The sequence below is a fragment of the Coenobita brevimanus genome, chromosome 104 (assembly GCF_032717465.1).
Source record: "Coenobita brevimanus isolate Jiangsu-jjx chromosome 104, ASM3271746v2, whole genome shotgun sequence".
Taxonomy (NCBI): Eukaryota; Metazoa; Arthropoda; class Malacostraca; order Decapoda; family Coenobitidae; genus Coenobita; species Coenobita brevimanus.
Window position 1 is genome coordinate 3,193,233 of NC_137057.1, and position 26,243 is coordinate 3,219,475.

Genomic DNA, 26,243 nt, shown 5'->3' on the forward strand with positions numbered 1-26,243 from the left:
TACTATGCGCCCGTCGTAGAGGTGGAGGAATGCATGCAGACAGTTCAGAGGAGTAGTGACCATTGAAGTAGCGATAGAAAAGAGATAAAGATGCAACATTGCGGCAAAGAGGCAGAGGTTGAAGGGAGTCAGTAAGAGGAGGAGAGTTTATGAGACGATAAGCGTTTGACTCCACCCTATTGAGAAGAGCTGTATGTGGGGAGCCTCCCCACAAATGAGAGTTGTACTCCACACAGGGGCGGATAAAACCCCTGTATAGAGTCAACAATTGTGCAGGGGTAAAGAAGGAACGGAGTCGGGTTAGCACTCCTAATCTCTTGGAAGCAGATTTTGCAAGAGATGTAATATGATCTTTCCAAGATAAGTCCCAAGTAAATGAAACCCCAGGGATGTTCAAGGATGATGCAGGATTAAGCTGAATATTATTAAACATTAGTGGGTATACCAGTGGAAGATTTTGTCGGGTTGATAGGTGTAAGAACTGAGTCTTAGATGCATTAAAAACAACCAGATTATTTTTATCCTAGTCAGAGATACGAGCCAAGCCAGACATTAGGTGTGCCATAGCCTCATCCCTTGTTTGTTGAAGTAACTGCTGAGATGGGCACTGCGGGAACCGAATGGAAAGGTGAAGGATGGAGTCATCAGCGTACGAGTGGATAGGGTTAGTTGTAAAGCTTAGGTCATTGATGAATAAAAGGAAGAGAGTTGGTGATAGGACAGAGCCTGAGGAACACCACTGTTGATAGGTCTAGGAGAAGAACGATGGCCGTCTACAACGGCGGCTATAGAACGATCAGAAAGGAAGCTGTAGATGAAGGCACAGATAGAACGATAGAAACCGTAAGAGGGCAGTTTGGAAATTAAAGATTTATGCCAGACTCGATCGAAAGCCTTTGAGATGTCAAGTACAACGGCAAAGCTTTCGCCAAAGTCCCGAAAGGAGGATGACCAGGAGTATGAAAGATAGGTGAGAAGATCGCCAGTGGAGCGTCCCTGACGGAACCCGAACTGACGATCAGAAAGAAGGTTGTGATAGGAAAGATGCTTTAAAAATGTTCTATTAAGAATTGACTCGATAACTTTTGAGGTACAGGATGTTAAAGCAATTGGACGATAGTTCGAGGGTTGGGAATGGTCACCCTTCTTTGGGACTGGCTGAATGAGAGCAAACTTCCAGCAAGAAGGAAAGGTACAAGTTGACAGACAAAGGCGAAAGAGTTTACCTAGGCAGGGTGTAAACACAGAAGCACAGTTCTTGAGAACAACAGGAGGGACTCCATCAGGCCCATATGCCTTGTAAGTACTGAGGCCAGTGATGGCAGAAAATACATCAGCTGAAGAAATTTTAATGTCAGCCATGAGGAAGTCAGAGGGAGGAAGTGATGGAGGAACAGCACCGGAATCATGTAAGGTGGAACTGGAGGAGAAAGTCTGAGTGAAGAGATCTGCTTTTTCAGTAGAAGAAGTAGGTACAGAACCACCAGAGTAGAAAAGAGGAGGGAAGGATGATGAGGTAGAGTTGTTAGAAAGCTTTTTGGCAAGGTGCAAGAAGGAGCGGGAAGAATTCGAGTTAGTGAGTTGAGATCATTTAGTACGGATGAAAATATTTTTAGCAGAGGGAAGAACAGACTTAGCACGATTCCGGGCGGAAACGTAAAGATGATGTGATTCAGGGGTGGGTTGGCTCCGGTACCTTTTGTAGGCCCTCTCCTTGTTGCAGACAGCATTAGAACAAGCGTGATTAAACCAAGGCTTTCTTGAGTTAGACAAAGGATACGAGAAAGGAATGTATGTTTCCATGCCCGAAAGAATAACCTCCGTAATGCGTAAGGCACACTCAGATGGCTCCCGGCCATGGAAGCAATACTCATTCCAGGGAAAATCAAACAAGTACTGCCCGAGGGCCTCCCAGTCCGCAGATCCAAAGTGCCATAGACGACGTTTCTTTGGAGAGTCCGCAGGCCGTACCGGGGTGATAGGACAGGTTAAGGTGATAAGGTTGTGATCGGAGGAGCCCAACGGAGAGAAAAAATTAACAGAGTAAGCAGAAGGATTAGTTGTAAGCCTTTCCATCACAAAATGTTTGCAAACACCATTGAGTTTGTTTCCATACCAGTATAGAGCCCACATTTGCCAATTTTGACCAAGAAGTCGAAACAATTTTTTTCGCATTTTTTGGTGTGTGCAATTTTCGTCAGTTTCGAGCTTCGTATTTCGCGCGAGTCATTTTTAATGTTTTAATATTTTCCTTTCATTCCCTGGATTTACTCCGACCTAATGCAAAAATAATCAGATCGATATATATTACCGTTCTCGTGAAAGAAACGAACAAAGGCACAGGCAGATATTTTCGCTTGTCGCGATTTCTAACATTTCCGCATCGTCGCGTCGTTCGCAGTCTCCATAATTTTTGGTACTTTTCTGATGCTCCCAGCACTCATTACGACCTAATGCAAATAAACTTAATCAGATATCTATTGCCGTTCTCGTGAAAGAACGAAGAAACGCACAGACAGATCCACATACACAGCTTGACTTTATTATATATTAACATATACAAATAGAGAGAGAGAGAGAGAGAGAGAGAGAGAGAGAGAGAGAGAGAGAGACGGGGGGGCGGCTAGAAATGAAAATTTATGCAGTGTTATCTGTTGATAAAGGGGTCCTTACTCATATTTATTCCTCTCCGTGGACTGGGGGGTGCAACTGGCTGGTTTCTAAAGTCAAGGCGATGAATCAGGGTAGAGGAAACAGAGTGAAAAAGGGATTATCATCATGGGACGAAATGCTGTTTTGAAGGACTCTGGTTTGTATTAATAACAACAGACTTTTCAGGATACTTAAGTCAGAGTCATTTTTGTACGCCCCATTCTTGTCCTAAAACACAGCTCATAACCACTGATGTTATATCCAGGCACCCATTTGTACTCTTGGGTGAGCAGGGACGATGAGGTAATATACTCCAAGAGTCTGACTGGCTGTGGTAACCCATGCAGCACCAGTGATAATGATGATGTAGATTCGTCCACCTTCGCTTGAAGAGTGGACACGGGCAGAAGAAGCCCGTCAGAGAAATTTGCGTGGTTGAAACACCAGTGTCTCCTATACCTTTTAAGCAGTTAAGGGTGCTACTTAGCGGACTTTTAATACAGTACTATACAACTGTGCTTCCTGGGTTACAAAGGCTGCAGTGGTGTTCACACCAAATCATCAGCAAATCGCCGACATGTTTTCTGTACCAACACGACTGACAGTAGCCAGGGTCTGTCATGCCTAATGCAACATGAACTTGAATGCAACAAATCACATCCTGGTTCCAACCACTTAATAGAAACACATGAGTAAACGGAGAGACGAAGTCATTTATTCCACCGAAACTCTACAGTGAAGGTACTGGAGGGTAAGTGCACATCGTCATCGTAAACTTTTCTCCTGAGTAATAACTGGGGGAATTTCTGTGAGTCTACTAAACCTCTGGTCAGTTATCTGACGTCAAGGTTATGAAGGGGCCAGTAATGATGAGGAGACTTCTAGATATATGTATAACACAACCTGACAAATGATATTTAGCATAAGCACCCCCCCTACAACGGGTGTTGCAGCAGTCGTTGTTAAGGCAGTCATTGAGGCCACAACTGTGCCGTGTGCTACAGGTGTCACCATTATGGCAATAACCAAGTAATATAGTGGGAAACATTACACTTGTCGTGTGTATCAGATATATCTCACCATGATAATGCCTGATGAAAAGAGTGGAAAAAAGACCACTCCAGAAACCCTTCTGAAACAGCTGCCAGCTCGAGCTCTTCTGTTGCCCTCAGTGACACCGTACACAATACTTGCATGTCATTGCAAGTGTCATTCATTGTGTATGATGACATTTACGCATTTTACCTCACCAGCAGGGGCTGCCAAATGTCAGTGTGTGTCCTTAGCTGTGTTACCCACTCTAACTCGCAATACCTTTTGAAAAATGGAAGTTGAACCTTAAAATTTTCTGAGCGTCACATTTTTCACTCCCACTGAATTTTTGCCGCACCCACAGGCCGTGTCTGAAGTGTGTGCGGAGTGAATCCAGGAAGTGTCTGCTGTTTGTCTAAGGTGTGTCTGAGGGATGAACCAAAGACAAAGAAATCCGTATAGGTTGGGCCAAGTGGTGGTTATGGTTCGTGTGGGTGTGGCTGTCAGGTGTCCATTGTCTTATTACCACATGCATTTGTTTCTGTCACTGTACTCGTAAGCTGAATATAGTACTTTGCTAATTCTATCTGTTGCCTCAGGAATACTGTATTTAGTTTACTTATTTTGGAGCTGCCTGTTTCTCTATATGAAGTAGAAGTTCACTGGTGCGAAGAAGCACCACAATCCAACCATTCCACATAGAACTCACTGATGTTGAACAGTGGTTGGAACTAAACACCTTGGCCTTCCAGGTGAATTTTGTCATTTCTGAAAAACAAAGTAACTGTTTCTTGACCAAGTTTGGCTCCAAAACTCATAATAAGTAAAACTGACTTTGATTCACATCTTAATCGTGGCGGGTGGAATGAACCCTGACCAGACCCTATTATTATTAATTGAAATACTCGTATAAGAGAGAGATTAGTTGACGACAGTCCATTCCCACATCCAGAGTCTCGTAAATATTAATGTATATTCCCAGAAGCTTACCACACAAAACACAGTTATACCTCAATAAGATCTACTGTCTCGCCTTTCACGTCGTTTATTTGTTCAAGAAGCACACAACGGTTTGCTTCACAACTCAGTGCCGGGACAACGTTTTCTAAGGTTCAGTTTCCAAAGATGATCTGGTCATATCAACTGATTTTTAACAGCCCTTTCCTCTCAAGTCTGACTTCTACCCTGGCCAGCTGGGCCACTGTTGGTAAGATCTCGAGGCCAAAGGCTGGGGGAGCTTACTAGCATAGCAATTTAAGTTTTAGCGGCAAGTACTTCGTTCATTCGTATTTAAAACGATAATGGGAATACTTTTTTGCGGTTCTCAACCAGCGTAGTAATATCCACAGCTTAGTGAAAATGTGTTCTTGGAACACCATCAAGCGGCTTCAGGTGTGGAATCAGTTACCAAAGTTTCGAGCGTGAAGTATATTCCTCAAACGGGAGCACCGACTGAAACTGGGAAATGAAGTAAGAAGTAAACATAACATTAGCACACAGTTGGGAAGAAGCTTCTAGATGTTGTACTTTTGAAAAACATACGTATACAATAGACATACAAGGGAACCCAAAACCAATTCAGACACTGAGATTGAAATTATTTCAGTTGTGGGACAGAGGCAATTATTTATAAACGTGCGTGGAGGATTTAATACAGTGAGAGACTTAAACATCTATTCTGTTGTCCGAAACATATCACAATTGGAATGTAATATTTCTGTTCTTCTCAGTCAGTGTTTCGTTACCTTCTCATTTCCCTCTTATAGCTGCCTAAGGTTCATTACGAATTTTATCACTCAAAGACCCACTCCTTCAGTCCCATCACCCCGCTCCCCCATCTCTCTCAGGTCCATAACATTTTCACAAGCAGTATTTTGGTTTTCTTATCAGATTTGCAACCAGTCATCCAGCGTAGGGATTTGCTGGCTGCACACTCCGTTTTAAACGGATTAGTTTACTCATTTAAATTTCCACCTGATAACAAAAACTGACACTAAATTAGGTACTTTTAAAATGGTGATTGCGGATATACACCACGCTAATAGCTTTTATAAAGTAATAATTTTACTGTTAAAACAATATTAAAAGGTACTCTTGCCACTAAGAGTCCTAGAACCTTAGCACAAGTGAGGAGCGTCTGTAGAAGTTGATACTCTCAAGTTAGTTACACTGATTAAGGACAATCTCTTAGGAAACTACGATAATCCAAATGTCACTGGTTTCCGATGCTCCAAGCTGATCAAATTTCATCATCCACATAGCATCTAATGCTGTTCTCCATTTACTCCTGCTCCTTCCCTTTCCGTGCTTCATCATGATAGCTACTATACATAAATCTAGTGCACAAAAATTCTAGATGATAAAATAACCATTGACATGAAACCGAGGCAGTGGTAGGAAGGGACTGTTAACGAAGCTAAAAAGTAGTTCGATAAATTAGATGAACTTCTTGTAGCGTTCACATGTAGTTCAAGAGTGGTCTCTAATTTGATAAAATGCTTTCATTTTGGGTTTCCGTATCGTAAAGTTATGAAAAGAGAAACTGAAGAATCTGGAGTAATATAACTAAACGATTCCTTGATATTCCCAGGAATATAATTTTAAGTTAACCTTTTTAGCTTACCACAACGTAACTGACGAGAATATTGAATATAATTAACAGTATGGTAAATTCTCGACTTTAATTCTAGCGTGACCGCTTACAGGTATTTCATAAACACTCACTGTAATTTTACTGTAAATAATGTAATGGTCTGATTCTGAGAATGCAATTCATTCCATTTCATTTTCAGTGGAGATGTGCAATAAAAGAAGAAAATCCATAGCGATTTCATAGTTAAGGGTACATTTTTGTCGCTGTAAAATGGTGTAGGTGTGTGCCTATTAAAAGTACAATAGATATTTTTATCAGGTTAACTGAAACCGAGAAAATATGATTAGATTCCATTTTTCCCATAAATCGCAAGAAATCCAGCTGTTAATAAACACTGATCTAACATGAAGCTGCTCACTTGTTTTGTTCACTTGTTGTTTCCCTAAAATCTATCTATCTATCTATTGCCAGACGCCTCAATCCCGTTTGGGGTGGCCACAAACAAATCGCCTCCAAGTCGCCCTGTCCCCAGCCATTTCACTGCTCTGCTCCCAACTCACACCCCCCTCTCTCATATATCTCTCCACCCCATCCCTCCATCTCATCCTCGGCCTCCCCCTCCCTCTTCCCCCCTCCACCTCACTCACATACACTCTCTTCGTCAGTCTTTCACCCTCCATCCTCTCCACATGGCCAAATCACCTCAGTGTGTTCCTCATAACGCTTCCTATCACATCCACATCAACACCACAACGCTCCTTTATATCCTCATTCGTCAGCCTGTCTCTCCACGTGACTCCACAGGCTCCTCTTAAATAACTCATTTCCACTGCTCTCACTCTTGACTTGTGTCCTTCCAACAATGTCCAAGCTTTACTTCCGTACGTTAGAGTTGGTACGACAATACTGTCATGTAGTAACTTTTTCACTTCCATGCTCACTTCCCTGTTTCTTATCACTGCTTTCCAAGAACCAGCAACCTTTCTTCCCTGCTGTACCCTTTCAAGCACTTCACCCTCCAAACCTCCATCCTTACTCATCACACTGCCCAAGTACTTAAACGTACTCACATTTTCCAATTCCTCACCATCCAACCTCGCTGTACATTCACTAACTTCACCTCTCTCAAAGACCATCACTTTACTCTTCCCTACATTCACCTTTAGATTCCGTTTCTTACACACTCTGTCAAACTCATCCACCAAGCCTTGCAGCTCCCCTTCGTCTTCACTCAACAACACAGTATCATCTGCAAACAACAGTACAGGGAGTTTCCAAGCACTATCCTCTCTCACCAGGGCCACTCCAACATCCACTACCCTACCTTGTACAGCTTTTATTACCCCATCCATGTGCAGATTGAACAACCATGGAGACATGACACATCCCTGTTTCAAACCAACTTTCAAAGAGAGAATTCACTTAGTTCACCATCCACACGCACTGCAGCCTTCGCACCATCGTACATACTCTTCACAGCATTCAACAACTTCCCATCTACTCCATATATTCTTAACACTTTCCACAATCCTTGTCTATCCACCCTCTCATATGCTTTCTCCAAATCCATGAAAGTCGCATACAACTTCTTTCCCTTCTCTAGAAACTTTTCCACTAAAGATCTGAGAATGAATATCTGATCTACACAACCTCTTCCCTTTCTAAAGCCTCCCTGTTCTTCTCCTACTAATTTCTCTGTTCTTTCTCTAACTCTGTCTATAAGTATCCTACCATACACTTTTCCTACTATACTAAGAAGACAAATGCCCCTATGATTACCACACACTTCTTTTTCCCCTTTTCCTTTGTACAAGGGAATAATTATACCTGACTTCCAATCCTCCGGGACTCCACCTTCCTCCCAGGCCAATCTGCACATCTTCCACATCCATTCTACTACTATCTCTCCCCCATGCTTCAGCATTTCACCACACACTCCATCAATTCCTGGGGCTTTCCCCGATTTAACTTTCCCTAAAAGATTACGATAAAACAATATACAATGTTTATTCCCTTCTATCATTGTAGCTAAATGCCATTTTTTTTTTTCTGATTACTTCAGTTGGAGAGTTGATGCATAAGGGAATGATTCTCCTGCATTTTTTAAAGTGTAGCAGACTACTGTAGACCCCATTGTCATATCGTACCACTTAACGAAGAACTTTGTTAAAATCTGCAGGTTTCCCACAGACAGGTTTCCTACATATATTTTCTATTCCTTTCTATCATTAGTTTTCCCATTGTTCTAGACAATTTTTGGCTATAGTTTAGGCTTAGGCAGAGTGTTTGGTTTTAATAGCTGTAATGCAACATACCATGTTCCTTAATTTGCTTCAGCAAGCAAGTGACGACCGATTATTATTACAATCAGTCACTGTCACCATCACTCCTGTCACCGACGTTACGCAGTTATGTTTGAACAGTTAACGGTAGCATTATCATTGCAACATTGCACACCATCACCACAATTCACTCTTATCAGCACCATTTCCACTATACCACTGAACACCAACACATCCGTCACTACCAACACACATTATCCCAACCGTTACAGCTTCATCACCGTTTCATTATCGCACCAGTCACTCTTACGTATCCCAACGTTATCACCAGAGTTTTCACTTCCACCCTTATTATCACCATGATTATTAGCATCAACATGGTCGACATAAATGCCACCACTACCATCATCAAACAAGCAGCCAGTCTTTCCCATGATTTTTTTTTTCAGTATCTTCATTACTACCATTTCATTTGTTTGTATCACTAGCACTAATTTCATTATCAACAATAATACCTTTGTCACCACTAACACCATCATTCCCTGACTCTGTTAACAGCTGGGGTTGGCACACTATCCCTTTATTCACATATTTTTACCATGAGAGTCACTCACTGTAACCAGAAGACTGGCCCAGAATGGATGCGCAGTGCGGTTCCAGCAATATTCCTTCTGTTTAACTGGATGCTGGGCGTTGTTTCTCAGGGATCTGAGCCATTTTCACAAAGATTCTTAAGATGAGAATTTTTCTATCATAAGATTCTTTATTAATACAAAATAATGTTTACAAAAAGTTCTCCTACGGGTTGTCTTAGGCTATTTTTGTTCCATTTTAGGCCAAGACTTCTTAGGGTCCGACAATAAACTGCCTGGCTGTTCCAGTTTCCATCATCGTCATGATTCTCACACACATTAATCCCACCGACTCCATCATCATCATCACCATTATCACTCTAGTACCACCACTGTCACTCGTATTACGGCCAGTCTCCAACATCAGTATCATTATTACTCTCATCATCATTAATTTTGTCTGTCACCACCGTCACCACCAACACCACCATTTTCAGATTTACCTTTAGTTCTCCTACGACCCCCTCACCCCCATCCCGCCCTACAGCCACCACCACCATCCACCTGCCGTCTCTAACCTATAATTCAATTTCTTATAAACTTTCGAGGATTCACGAGAGTGACGCGACCGTGTGATTGTTTTGCTGAGTTTGGTGTAGTTGGTTCTGCCAAGAGTTTGAAACGAAAACGCGGATATTAATTGCCTGGCCTCTCATTAAAACTTTAGGAAACTTTGTCATTCTGTATCATGGTCTCCAAAGCCGTACATCACCATCCACAAAAAAATAATAACCTCTTAATGGATTTTGCTTGCCAATTAAATGGCACTTAATTCATCGAGTCAGGTGTGATATCACTTGCTTTGTGCTGTCGTTCATGGTGAAGGAGGCAAGCGCTAGCTAGATCGGTGCTACAGAAAACACTTTCAATGGCCAGGATGATGAGAGGTTAACGGGAAAAAGACAGATATATGGACAAATTGACTGAATGATGGGTAGATACACATATCATATATTCCTATCTATCTGGACAGTTAGATAGATTAAGAGATAGATAGAGATACATAAGCACATGCATTGATGGCTAATTACTTTCGTATAAATCTCTCTCTCTCTCTCTCTCTCTCTCTCTCTCTCTCTCTCTCTCTCTCTCTCTCAGTCAATCTATCTATCTATCTATCTGTCTGTCTATCTATCTATCTATCTATCTATCTATCTATCTATATATATATATATATATATATATATATATATATACACAAAGTAAATATCGGAAGTGACCACATAATGGTGGGTTGCACAGCAAGATTCAATTTCAAAAGTGAAAGAAAGAAGATGATTACAGATAAAAAGATATGCCCAATAAAAGTCAATGAAAACAAAGCAGCCTTTCAGCTGGAAATAAAGAACACATTTCAGGCTCTCAGAAATGCTGAATGTGACATTGATGAGCTGAATGACACACTAACAAAAGTGCTAAAAGAGGTAGTAGGAAAACCTAATACAACCAAAGCCAAGAAGTATTGAAAAAAGACACTTGAGCTTATGAAAAAAAAAGAACGGAAATGAAAGTAAAAGCAAAAAAAGATGAAATAGAACGAGCGGAATTAAATAACTTATCAACAAAAGACAAAGAGAAGAAAAAAGAAAGAGAAACATGGATCAAATCAAAGAAACCATCAAAAAAGGAAAAAGTCTGAAACAGGTCCGAAATAAAATGGCACTTGGAAAGCAACAAATTACATCACTAAAATAAAAAACGGTGAAGCCATTAAATGCAGAGATATGATGCTGAAGAGAGTTGAAGAATTTTACAAAGAACTGTATGCATCAAAGACAATAGTACCAATAGCTAACTTTCCAGTTGACACAAGTGATATACCTGAGGTAACACCAGACGAAGTAAATAATTCTCTCAAAAATATGAAAAGAGGGAAAGCTCCGGGAGAAGATGGAATAGTGACAGATTTACTGTTGGATGCAGGAGTAGAAGTACAAAATAGGCTTGCTCACTTATTTACTCAATGTATAAAAAGGAAGAAAATTCCCAAAACATGGTGTAGTGCAATAGTTATTTTACTTTACAAAAAAGGTGACTTAAAAGACCTTAGTAACCATCGACCCATTAGCTTATTATCAGTCATTTACAAACTCTTCGCTAAAGTCATTACAAACAGAATAACTACAAATTTGGAGGAAAACTAACCTCGTGAACAGGCAGGATTCCGAAGCGGGTACTCGACTACTGATCATCTATACACAATGAATCAGCTAATTGAGAAAACTACAGAATACAATAAACCACTGTGCTTAGGTTTTGTTGATTACGAAAAGGCTTTCGACTCAGTGGAGCACATAGCAATTATAAATTCATTGCGAGAAGAAGGAGTGAATGAGAACATTGTAAACCTGCTCGAAAACATATATAAAGAGGGAACTGCTACAGTTAAATTACATAATGACTCAGAGAAAATTAAGATTGAGAAGGGCGTGCGTCAGGGAGATAAAGTTTCACCGAAGTTATTTACAGCATGCCTAGAAAGTATTTTCAGAAAGCTTGACTGGGAAAACAAAGGAGTGAACATAGATGGAGAAAAGCTAAACCATTTAAGATTTGCAGATGACATTGTCCTAATCTCAGAAACAGCAGAGACATTGCAAGAAATGTTAAATGACCAGAACAGACAAAGTCTGAAAGTAGGGCTAAAGATGAACCGGAGTAAAACTAAACTAATGTTTAATTCTCAAACACCAAAGAGCGTCGTCAGAATAAGTGGAGAAATTTTTGAAGAAGTCGAGGAGTACAATTACATGGGACGAATACGAAAATTAACGAAAGATAATAATAGCGTAATAAAAAGACGCATTACAATTGGATGGAAAGCTTTCTGTATACATAGGGACATTATGAAAAGTAGCTTGCCAATTTGTATGAAACGAAAAGTATATAACGAATGTATAATTCCAGCTTCGACGTATGGTTGTGAGACTTGGAAACTGACAAAATCGATGGAAAATAAATTAAAACGTTCTCAGAGAGCAATGGAAAGGTCAGTATTGGGAATATCTTTAAGAGATAGGACAAGATCAACTAGGGTGAGAGAGCAGACTAAAATCAAATATATTATAGAAGTCATTAAGAACAGAAATGGAGGTGGGCAGGCCATGTAGCAAGAATAAGGGATAATCGATGGAGCAAGAGGTTGACTGACTGGACACCAAGAGATTGTATGCGTAGCAGAAAAAGGCCAGACGGGAGGTGGAGAGATGAGACAGATAAATTTGCAGGGAAAACGTGGCAAAGATTGGCCCAATCGAGGAATTCGTGGAGAAGGTTGGAGGAGGCCTTTGTTCAGCAGTAGACTTGTAATGGCTGATGATGATGATGATTTTATATATATATATATATATATATATATATATATATATATATACACGTATATACAGTATATTAATACATACAGAGAGAGAGAGAGAGAGAGAGAGAGAGAGAGAGAGATTGTTTATATGAGGACGTACAAACTCTTAGCGGCCAAATGCCCCTAAGCGCTTGCGAGACACGCACTGACACCAAACTTAACATAGACCTGCTCTGACATATTGGGCATGCCCATGAGAAGTTTCAACTCATTCCATCCAGCAGTAAGATCTGTAGAGGGTTCCTTATGGTTGACGGAAAATCGGGCACAAGAGTGCGCGTAGTTCAGGCGTAAATGACCGCATGAAAATATAAATTACACCGTCGTTGTCAGCTTGTCGTCCAGCGTCTTTTGATATATGACACGTCGACATCCGAGGGGGTGAAATGTGGACACACACACACACACACACACACACACACACACACACACACACAACGCTTATTCACACAGTATTATTGACTCTACAGTAACATTACTGTGTTGTATATTACTTCATATTCGGTAACGTATATTCCCGCACCACGACTATGTAGACTCTTGGTCCTACTGTGCACACAGCCAGTCGCTCCCAATCACTGCTGCTTTGGTTTGATAACACAATATATCTTGTATTTACACTTGGTTGCCTGAAAGCTTGTAACAAAGTAATGTCCATCTCTAATAAACGTAATTACAAAAGGCACGCCAGATGATATTTGCACCATCTGTGTGACCATCAACCGTAGCATTAAAACTTAGAATGACTAACAAAAATGCCGCAAATAGAATGCAAGAGAATATTCCTAGGAAAACTCAATCTTGCATCTAGAGTGCAGATCTTCAATGCCTGTGTGGTGGTATGGATGGTGACGATGGTGCTGTCGGGATGGCATTGTTTGTGACTGTAGCTGCAAACTAGTGATTGTGGTTTTCGGGTAGTTGTTATGGCGGTGTCTGGGGGGTGTCTAAATAATATCAGGACAGAGGTGGTAACGATATTGCCTTGGTGGTGGTAATGATGGTGTGTGGGTTGTGGTGATGGTGTTGGTGTCCGGGTATTATGGCCAAGGTGGCGTCTGGGTGGTAGTAAAAATGGGGTCTGGGAGATGGTGATGGTGGTATCTTGGTGGTTGTACTGGCGATGGCGTCTGAATGGTGATAATCTGATTTAGAATTTTTGCTTGTTAATGGCGATGATGTGGCCTGGGTGGTGGAGGTCGTGGCGATGTCTGGGTGGTGGTGATGATGGAGTTGTTTGGGTGGATGGAGTTGTGGTGTTGGTGTCTGACTGGTAGTGTTGTTGCGATGCTCATGGTGTGGGTGGTGGTGGTGACTGTGATGTCTCAGTAGAGAGGGTGATGACTTGGTAGTGATATGGTGGACCCGTCTGGATGATGGTATTTGGGTGATGGTGGTATCTACACGGTGGTTGTGGTGATTATAGTATTTATTTGATTGTGGTGCCTGATGTCTGCTTAGAAATGGTGGTGGAGTTTTGTTTGTGGTTGAGGTGCTAATGGTTGCCTTTTTTTTTTTTTTTTTGGCTATGGTAGTGTATACGAGATGATTGTTGCGATGATGGTTGTGATGGAGGTTTTACGTGTTTGTTGTGATGGAGATTTCTGCAAGGCAACAGAATTTGTGGTTTCATGGTTGCTGTATGGTAGTGATATCTGGACCATGATGTGAATGGTGTGTGGGGGGTAATGATAGTGTCTGGATGTTAGTTGTGATGGTATTGAATGGGTAGTATTAGTGATAGTGGTCACTGAATGATGGTGTGTGTGTGTGTGTGTGTGTGTGTGTGTGTGTGTGGTGTCAGGGTACAAGTGATGTTTTTGTGTCTTTGTAGTGGGTGTGTGTAATGTGTCCCCTACATCCTCATAGATATTGATCAAGTCAGTGATCTTATATCACTTGATGTTACCATGACTAGGACTGGGTAATGTTTACAAAGCCATAATACCGGATTCTGAAGATGAGAGTAGGTTTTTCCTGTGTTATTTGTGGGTTTTAAAACAATTTCATCCTGAAATTTTTTGTGAATCACTGACTTCCGAGTTTTGGACCAGAAAACCCCACCTCAGAAACTTTTGTTTTACAGCTTAGCGTTTTTATTAATTTTATAGCTAAAATAAGTAGAAACGAGTGAATTACCAGCCATTTTAGTCTAGAACTTCCACTTAACCTTACTTAGACACGTGTAATACGAGCGTAACAAGACCAGTTTTCAGTAGTCAAGGGTAGGTGTAACCCATCTACCACAAAGAGGGTTCATTTTGACTTACGACAAATTTGAAAGCATGAGGTCGATCCACTTGAGACCCTCTAACTGGCTGAAATCGGGACCACAGCGCACCAGTGACGGCAAAAGCATACCGCCTGTGACCATAATGCATCACCAGAAAACAAAAAACACATCGGCTTTAGTAGACGAAACGTAAACTAATCGCTGTCATAAGTACACAGTAGAGATCCCACAATTTCTCGCCATTTCTTTCTATTTGCGGAGGAAAAATTACAAAGGAAACTTGACTTAGATCTGTGAAGCGCATTATTCCCGATATCTTTTCTTAAAAATCCGGTGTTATGGCTTTCTAAACATTATCTACTGTATGAACAGCACGTCAGTCCTCACCCCCCTTTTCTCCGGCAGCTCAGCCACGTTCTTAATTCGAAGTTGTCAGTGCCAGAGCCATCTTTACCCGTCTTCTGTTGTCTGGCTGCGTGTGTGTGTGTGTGTGTGTGTGTGTGTGTGTGTGTGTGTTTATCGAAACGGAAATCGAGTGTGTAGGCATGAATAATTGTGCGTGCATTGATGAATATGCTATGGGTCACAAAAGTATCGGAGCACAATATGCGTGAAACATTTTGGACCACAGAACGACCTACCACACGTTGGTAGCCCTGATGTCGGGAGGTGTCATATATCGCCAACTAGCAATATCCTCTTGCAAACATATAGCAAATGTTATGTTTATATAAACATTGTTCATACACAATGAGACTTTGGTAAACATCAGCAGTTGTTCGAATGTTTTCGGTAGGCATCATATCCCCTGTGCACCGATGCTCTTGTGACCCATATATGCGTGTGCCTGCAGCGTGTGTTACCCATAGTATCTCTTGGGTTTTCCAGTCTGGATTTACTGGCCCTCCTCCATCACCGCCGCCGCTGGAGCCTTTTATTCCCTGGAGGATTTAGGCAATATTTTTCACGCAGTTTACTGAGCAAACTTGTAAATAAACTTCACGCAGCTAATTTATTCAGAGTTCTTTTTTGTACTCAACAACTTGTTGTTGGTGGGCAAACCATCGTTAGTCTCCATGGGCTATGAAAATGACGAGGTGGAGTTTCTGATAATAAAAAAAAAAGGTTTTACAGAAAACGATTTACGACTATTTAAGTAATCCTATTGCAATAATTTTAGGGCTGATTATAGTATTTGTGTGTTAGTTCTGAGTTAGTTTTTCGCGTTTCTTGTAGTCTCCTGTGAAGTAGTTCTACACTTTTGCCGTGTTTATGGAAAAAAAAAAAAACTATGTTAGTTTGACAATTTCCTCATACTATGCCAATAATTTTAATAGCTTGCGGAGATTTCTATGCACTAACTGAAGATGTTCGAGGTACAGCAAAGGCGAGATACCGGTAAAGTATCCTTCAAAAATCCCCATAAACCCAGATTCAGGCATAACAGGCCAGACGTTCACAAAAACGATCAAATTCTATTTAACTCTGGAAAGGTCCAGTTCACACTTAGCAAGAAGGACATCACCTGCATTCATGAAGACCGCAGTACTTCATTATTAATCAACCGTCACCGTTTTCACTGCTATTTTCCTTTACACCTGCTGTAACGTTTCTAATTTTTCATTACAGTACAAGGAAAGTAAAAACCAACCAACTATCTCTCTCTCTCTCTCTCTCTCTCTCTCTCTCTCTCTCTCTCTCTCTCTCTCTCTCTCTCTCTCTCTCTCTCTCGTGAAGAAAACTGATATATCACAACATCATCCATTACATGTTAAAATATCATATGCATTCACTGAAAATTAAATACATATAATATTAGGCTGGCAATTATAAGAGGGAATTGATCCTTTCATCTAATAGTAAATAATTTCTTAGTACAGTCACGGGCAGAAGTTCTTCAGCCCCCGAGCAAGAAGGAAGCCAAAGACAAGGATGGGGAAAGACCAAGAAATGAAGCAGAGATTTACACACCTGAACCAGAACACATCTCACGCCAATATGAGCAGGTGCGAGGGAGTTTAAAGCTAAAACATTTATCATTTCTTTCACTGTTTGCATCTCATTGTGATTTTGTCTTTCCGTCTGCCTTTACCTTTTTCAATCTTTTCTGATTCTTTGTCTGTCATCCTCTGTATTTTTGCTCTTCTGTAAAGTCTTTTGCCCGTCTGTCTGTCTTTGTCTTTCTGATAACCTTTGCCTAAATTTTGTTCTTTATTTCCTGTATTTTTGTCAGTCTTTCTCTGTTTTTTGTCTTTCTTTCTATCAATCTTTCTCTCTATCTGTTCTTTCTGTCTGCCTTTAGTTCTGTTTGTTTTATTACCTGTGACTGCCTCTTTGTTCCTGTCTTTCTTGCTGCTTGTCTTTGTCTGCTTTTTCTGACTTTCTGTCTGGCTTCGTTTATTTACGTGTGTTTTTTCTTTCCTTCGTTCTGTATGTTTTTTCTTTTCTTTCTGCCTTAGTTTCCTTCTTTCTTTACTCTTTTCTTTGCCAGTCTTTGATTCTGTCCGTCTTTATTTCTGTCTTTTTCACGTCTTCCTGCTTTCCTTCTTTCTGTTTGTATTTGTCTTTTTCCCATCTTCTTGACTTGCTGTCGTTGTTATGTCTGTCCTTGTATTCCATCGTTGGTTTCGTCTTTCTCTCTCTCTCTCTGTCTTTGGTTCTTTCTGTCTTAACTACACCGGCGTTCATGGGAAGGAAGCAGGTACTATGTGTGTGTGTGTGTGTGTGTGTGTGTGTGTGTGTGTGTGTGTGTGAATTAAATATGACAAAATCCTCGATAAGGATCATTGACACTGTGTAAATCCTGGCCCACCAGCTGCTCCAAGGGCCGAATATTTGGCTTTGTCCTGTGACCTTGACCTTCACAATAATGCGTCAAAATCCTGTCTACGCCTTAACGTTAAACTTCTACCAGCTTTAGCACAACCCAGACCAGAACTGCATCAGTTAACTTTGCCAAGTAACCTTGTCACTAACCTTGATCTTTGACTACTCTGTCTGTCTGTCAGTCAGTCTGTCTGTCTGTCTGTCTGTCTGTCTCTCTTTCCTATTACTAACCTTAATTTTTCACCTGAGTCTGGTTGACATTTGATAAAAACGGTTAAATTAACCTGCCATGTGATAGTGCCATCTGAACTTGATCTTAGAGCTGCTGCTCTATTCCTTGAGTGATCCTCAACTCATCCATCAAATTCGATTCAAATTAAATCAAAACTGTTGTGATGTTACAGTGTGTCGAAATTTGACCTTGTCCTGTGACTCTGACCTTTGACTGATTTCCTCGAAAATGAATTCCCTCGTTCTTGCCTGACACATGACCCTTCCGCTAAGTTCGGTTCAGTTCAGACCAGAACTGTCAGAGTTGTCCTTGCCTTGTGACCTTGGCATTTGACTTTTCTCTGTGACCTTGACCTTTGGCTGATTGTTCTCAAAATCGAATCTTTTTTTCATACAATACCTTTAACCCTTCCACAAAAATTGGTCTTGATGGATTAAAGTTTTTTTTAACTCACACTGCGGCCTTGACCATTCGTTCTAAAAAGAAGGAAGGGCCTTCCCCGTAGCTGATCATCAGTGCTTTCACCAAGACTGGATAAAATCGGATAGTTGCTGCATGAGTTACTTTGTTACACACACACACACACACACACACACACACACACAGGTGTCACGTAAAACTTTGACTGATTTTTCTCAGAAATGAATTTGTTAATCCATGCCTTACCCTTAAGCTTTTCCCAATGTTCAATCTAGACTGGATAAAAATGTTGAAAGATATTTGTATTAAGTCAGCATTTATCCTAGCTGTGGTACTTTGACTTCTCATGTATTGTTCAAAAAATAATATGCTTCCTCATGGTGTAATCGGCAACCCTTTCACCAGGTTTTGTTAATGTTGTTCAAAAAAGTGTAAGTTATTTTGTTTGCACACACACACACACACACACACACACACACACACACACACACACACACACACACACACACACACACACACACACACACACACACACACACACACACACAGAAAGATAGATTTTTTTTTACCACAACTTACAAAAATAATGACAATATATACAAATACCTAAAACAATAATAAGACAGAAAAACTAATAATATTGTTAAAAATACAACTTCAGTAAATAGAGACTGTAGGCCACACGAAGCAATAATTCTTGAAAGCACGGTTTACTATTATAATGGTGAGAAATTTGTATGTACAGTTTTAGAGAGTCATGGACAATTTTGCAGGTTATGTCATGGAAGAATCTGTCTAAAAATAAGTCCTCTAAATGAATTCATAGGTTTGTCGTTTGTCTCATATTTTGCGTGAGTGTACAGTCCTGCACCACATGTCTTTCAGTCTGGATATGTCCACAAACACACAAGCGCTCCTTGACTAGAAGGTGTTCACGTCCCCTCCTGTTCCAGCGTCCAGTTTCAATCGCCAGTGACTGAGCCGACTCTAGGAAACGTGTAAACGATATTCTGTGAAATTCAATCACACAGTGTTTGACCTTATAGATAACGCGAAATAAGAATCTAGGGTTTATATCCTTGTAAACTAAACACCTCGAGGAGTGATATAGAAAAATGTACGTTTGCTATGACACTGCTTTCATTCACTGATCTGTTTCTTATTAAATCTCTAATATATTTTCCACTCGGAGTGTCGATACTAGTAATAGCAGTCATCGCAAACGACAACGGGTCATCAGTGAGGTTACTTCTTTCAGTCCACATGTTACAGAAGAATTTCACTTGTTTACGTTTAACTACGTTTGGCAGCGACGAGTAACCTGAATAAACATAGTACACATGGTTTGAAGTGGTTCTTTTTACCCCTAATAGTTGCTTTAACGATCGATTTTACAACTTTATCACTGACTTTAAGTTTGGACCAATCCAAGACTCACATACGTACAAGAGCGATGATATAAGTGCTGCTACAAATGCCCGTCGCTTTACAATAAATGGTACATCATTATTGTTCCTAAAAATCGACACAAATTTAAGGATAATGACGCATTGTATTCTACGCGTGAATTTTGACCCCCGTGGAAACTGAGCCATTGCAAGTGAAAGGTGAACCCAAATATACATTACTGGAGCAGAGTCCAGTTATTAAATCATCACATGCAGTGGCTTAGCATCTTCTGGTCTACCACAGAGTTATAAAATAGAATTTAGTCTTGTCCTGATTAATTTTCATTCCGTATTTCGGACAATACTACTGCTGCAATGATACCTTCACAATCACATAATTTCTACCTGTAGCCAGCAAGGGTGTCCTCCATCATAACCAGGGTATGTAACCACATTATAAACCCATCTAAGAGACACTTCTTGAGTAATCTTGAGAAAGTCACACACACACACACACACACACACACACACACACACACACACACACACACACACACACACACACACACACACACACACACACACACAGAGGCTACTGGAAGAATACCGAAACTCCCGCCTTGATTCACGAGGACGAGTGTAATGTACTGCACCTCCATAACTTCTATACTTTTTTACACCAAACTGTTAACTATGCGAGTAACGTCTGCTATACCATACTTAACTGACTTGATTATACTGTGTAAAAGACTATTATGAACAGATAAAAAGAAATATATTTCATCCATCCTTCAACCACACTATTATTTCATCAGTAGTATACCCGCACAGAGCCCGTGACTATATTATTTCGTCCCCATATTTTAGGAAATTGATCAGTGTCTTCCCTGATCGCTGTTATGTGTGCAAAGTACCCCAACACTCCCTCGAATGTCATCCCTATTGGCCACATGCGTCTAGAGCGCCTGAACGCACTAGACGAACAAACGTCTCTTTGGGTTTATGGTTACCACCCAGCATAGTAAATGGCTCTGTGGGTTATTTTATTCGTCATTCAGTGCTTAGCCATCAGATAAGTAAAACTTTATCAGGTGAGCAGGTGCACTCATTTACTACAAAACCCCTATCCCTAAACTACGGCATTCTGAGTACCGTACAAGCCTTTTATTTTCTTAGCATTCAACAACCCACTTTCATATCTCCAGTTAGTTCTCTTCGTATAACCATATAGTTTACCACAAAATATCAGGGCTGTTCGGCCACACTGCCTAGGGAACAACTGCTACTACGACAAAATACAGAAGCTTCCTTATAACCGTTCACTGACGCGAGACGTGTTCGGGTTCAGGTGTGTAAATCTGTGTTTCATAATGCATTCTCCTGCTACTGAAGCCGCCTGTGTTCGTATTCTTGGCCCTTCCCCAGCTTTGCCCTCTGTGTCCCTCCCATCGAGGGGTAATGAATCTTATGCTGTGGCTGTACCTGTAATTCCAAAATTATATTACACATTCGTCATGGTACTAAGAGCACTTAAAACCTTTTACTTTGTTAGACGATGGAAATACACACACACACACACACACACACACACACACACACACACACACACACACACACACACACACACATCAACATATACGCACAGACTCGGTCTCAAGTGTCCAATATTGTTGACGGTTTTTGACACTTTGTGCTGGGACTATCAAGGGACTGGTAGGGGTCTGGTGGGGATGAGGCTGGGTTACATAGAGGAAAGCAGACAGAAACAGACGAAATGGTCATTGTGGGGTTGTTTGTTCAAAGAAGATATGCCTGTGATACCTATTTCTGTGAAGTGAAGATAAGCACAGCAAAACAAGAAGGCCTCCCCCCTCCACTAATCCCTTCAGCAGAAACCGTCAGGAAAAAGTAAGGACAACCATACAGCGTTGGAAAACTCTCAGGAAAGACTGGAAAAAAAGGTCTTATAGTAAGTTGTTATTGTCGTGCTATCCCAGTCTGTCTGATTGAGCAGAAGCATCAACCGCAGGCAAGCAGTGTACTGTGAAGGGCCATCCCTTGCAGTGAGCCGATATTACCATGTGGCAGACAGGCCTCGCCACAGCAAGGGGCTGGGATTAGTGTGGAGGTTTGGTTCCTGAGTGGATGCCGCATTTGTGATTTCTCCTCCCAGACAGCAGGGGCACCGTAGTAGGCTCCACGTCACCCCGTTATTTGGCTATACTGTATGTAACCACCCAGCCAGGTAAATGGTTTCCTGAGGTACAAAAATCCTTTTGGCTTGTCACTCAGTGTAGAATCACCTGAACTGAAGAGTAACAAGTAGTGACAGAAAGGATAGAGAAATATGAAGACAGAAGGACAGACACAGAAAAAGAATATCAGGAATGATAGGAAGACGTAGACAGCATTACATCAAGTGAGTGGATAATGGGTGCCCCTACCTACTACCATCCTACACTGAATAAATCTGTAAAGAGAAACTAGCATTACCTGAAAAACTGCTGCTGAATTTGCCGTGATCTGCCGGAGAGGAAGTCAGTCAACCGGATTAATTATTCAGACCTGAACGCATTAATTGACAGTTCAAAGCAAGATTCTTATCCAGTCGACTTTTAAACGTTATTACTGTACTTCGGTCTACCACGTCACTTGGCAATTTGCTGCATGTATTGACAACTTGGTCGAAGAAAAATAGTTTTGCTTCATCAGGCTGGAAACGTTTGCCGATGATTACTTTGCCATTACATTTAGTGTTATTTGACTGGTCTATGATGAATACTTGTCTACTGACATATCGTTGTGTTCTTTAATAATGTTGTATACGTGACTCAGATCACCTCGTAAACTGCTCTGCGACAAGGTAAACAGCTTTAGCTCTTCTAAGCTTTCCTGATATGGTTTGTTCCTTAATCTGGATATATTTCTAGTAATATTTCAATATCCTTCAATATACGAGACAGAAAATGAAATGTAAATGAGGTGTGGGGAGTAGAGTGAGGAAAGTAGGAGGAATTGCATGATGGAAAAGGAGGCGGTAGAGACCAGTGAAGAGAAAGATGATAGGGTATATGGAGATAATAACTGCCAGTCCCTAATTGCTCCCTTCCGATCGTATGCGCCAAAGGCAATGCTACCGGACATCCAGAACATTTAAGGGTAGGAGACGGACCTATGCCTCTGTAGCGTGTTTCATGATAGAAGAACCTAAGGCCACCATTATGACTCGAACCGCAGCACGTTAGCCATAATATTATGTTCCAATCCGAGAGGTCTACCACAAGACAAGTGGTGTCTGATGGCGCATTTTACAGAGTCCGGACAAAACACCAGTGACACTGATGTTCTTGGAATTCTAGTGGTCTAGTTCTCTCAAGCCCCTACCTGGGCGATGGTCAAGTGGGATAAGTTCCAGATCAAATCGCTAAAAGGCAGCTGGATTTTTTCGGACAAATAATGCAACATGGGACGTATGTAGGGTGTTTTATACTATGGTAGCCAAAGTCGTTCTCCTACACCTCGTAAGAAGTAAATGGAATCAGCCTTTACCGTCTTGTGTGATGTAACGTCAAGAGGCCTCGCTAGAAGTGTACGAGAGTGAAGCATCAGGTTTCTAAAAACAGTTTGACGGAGAGGGTCGCTCCTACAGATGCACCCACATCTAAAAACAGAGGACAATATACAACGAAGTGGGAGGACGAAAGATGACGGAATAAAGAAGAAGGAGAAAATGAAACACAATATATAATGTATTTTGCTGTTGTTAAAGGAGGAATTTGGTGGTTGGATGTATAAATGGAGAAAGGAAGATATAAAGAATGTATATGAAAGGTGTTATTGAGAAAAGGTGACTGATTTAACAATACACACACACACACACACAGAAAGAGAGAGAGAGAGAGAGAGAGAGAGTAGAGAGACGGGTACTTCCAAACTTCTAATGCACACTAACTAGACATAAATCCCTGACGAAATGTACCACAGTGTCTCAACTTTCTCAAATTACCTCTCTTGCCTCAACTTGACTCGTTTCTTATCTCCCTCGTGTTCCTTGTTTTTCCCTCACTTGGTTTCACCTTCATCATTATCCTCCCTCTTTTTCTGTAACCTGTCTTCTTCCTGCTTCCCTGCTTCACTTCTTTCCATTTTCTCAGTTTCACTCCTACTTCATTCATATATTGTTACTTGCATCATTGTGTGTGTGTGTGTGTGTGTGTGTGTGTGTGTGTGTGTGTGTGTGTGTGTGTGTGTGTGTGTGTGTGTGTGTGTGTGTGTGTGTGTGTGTGTGTGTAATATTTCTCCTCCCCCTAAGTTCCTGTTCACAGTTATAATTCTAATATTCACCTCACCCTCCCATCTTGTCCTGTGTTATTTCCTCCTGTATAACTGACGTTGTCTAGTTCTCTCTGTCTCTGTCTGTCTGTCTGTCTGTCTCTGTCTGTCTGTCTGTCTGTCTGTCTGTCTCTCTCTCTCTCTCTCTCTCTCTCTCTCTCTCTCTCTCTGCTCATGCCACCACCCAGGGTCCAGACTCAATACTTCCAGCTGACACTTCCTCACGGGAAATATAGCAGCATCTTGACACATTGGACGATACCGGGTACTGCATTAAAGAGAGAGAGAGAGAGAGAGAGAGAGAGAGAGAGAGAGAGAGAGAGAGAAAGAGAGAGAGTTATCAAGATGTAGCTACTAGAGCGTGTTGTGTCATTACAGACGACGAGGAAAGACACTAACAAATAAGGATGTTAAGCAGCGTTGAGATGTTGGTGTGAATGGCCTGGAAAGTTTAAGAAGTGCCTTGGTATAGTTTGCTCATGGGAAAGAAGGGAGAGCATGGACGTAGCTAGAATGTTTTTGAATGGAGTCACTTACGGATGGCCAAGTCTGATAATGGACTGGTCAAAGGAGAACTTCAGAACTTTTCGGAGATCTGAATGAGGTGGGGGAATTCCTCCGAAAATTTGAGGTAGCGAGACATACTTCAGGGGTTGCCAGTGTCACCCATCTCTTTACATCTCGGACGGTGTGAGACTGACTAAAAAAGTGTATACAAATGAGGTGTAAAGGGAGAGTGAAAAGGAAGATACCGAGGATGAGGTGGAGGAATGGGGGTGGAGACGTATGTAAGTCAGGATGATGTAAATTGGAGAAGGACTCAGTCAGAATTGTGTTATGGGAGGCCTGAAATCTGTATATCATTATTCTTGAGATACAGCTGCTGGGAAGGCATTGTATCACTAACAAGACTAGCAAAAATTGTATCTAGTTTTAAAGAGTAAAGGAAGCATTCCCCAATACCTGAATAAAATAAATAAAATATAACCAAATGACAAACATCCTATTCAGTTTAATCTGTTAGAAATGAAGGGGATGAGCCTCGTCCCCCTCCCTCATTAACTCCGTCCATGAAGTTGGAAAGAGGACAGCTTGATTGCAAAGGCGACACCTTACATGGAGGTGACTTGTTTGTGGCCACTGTTTTTGGGATGTAGGCGCCTGGTTATAGAGAGATGGCATGACACCAGCTTCTTTGCGTTAATCAAGGCGGTTGGTAAAATTTCTAAAGCTTTTATTACTATTCAGGGTGAGACTTGCAACGCCAAATGCTTCACTCCAGATTATTGTAGTGATACCAGGAAGGGATGGCCCATGAGGTCGCAGAAGTTGATTAAGATGATCTTCAAGACCATGTGAAAGACTAGGATGTCACCGTCATACCATGGACTAAGGTGCCGTTCATTCTTTATTAATGGCTCATTACCAGCCGTGAGGATGGCTTACGCTAATGTGTCTTCTCGACTAAATTCTGAAGGTTACGTCTTCTTGTTCCGAAACGAGCTCCTTTATAATTCGTTTAATGCCGTCTCTTCATCTAAACTTCTGTCGCCCCCGGAGACCTTTCTCCCCCCACTGGCTCTCTCTGTGTAGTCTTGACAGACTTCTCCTTCTCCTTTTCCTAACATGGCCGTACCTCAGCAACGTTGTTTCTCTTACTTTGTCTCTTGTGATCACCACTCCTGTTCTTTCTGTCGATTCCTTACTCATGAGTTTCTCGAGTAGTGAAATACATATAATCCATTTTGACAATCAGTTTCTGACCCTGTCCAGTAACGTTTCTCCCTCCTTTAGTAACATGAATCCTGCGCCATCATATTACTCTATCCTTACTGTCTGCAGTTATTTAATTCATTAGTGAAAACATTTTTAAGAGGTCAGTCAGCGCTATATATATCCATCCCTATTTGGAGCAGTTTCACATACGCTGAATAAAATTGTCCGGAAGTAGAAAGAAAAAGAAACAAATTTTTTCATTAAATAAAGTGACTATAAGTCCTTTCCCTGAGGGTTCGATTTTTATATGAAAGATACTGTCTGGCAACAGTCAAGTTAAATACTAAGCACGTCCTTGGGCTGACTGTGTAAACATATCAAACCTCAACCCCGTTCATCAAAACTGGTCTGCTCATAGTCATAGAAATGTAATATTAAACTCTGTTCATTTTCTAATCACATCGAACATCTTTAGCCTCCCAAGACACCATCAAAGCAGCCTTCACTCTCCTGAAAGTGCCTACTGTCTCTTGCACTACAGTCCCCG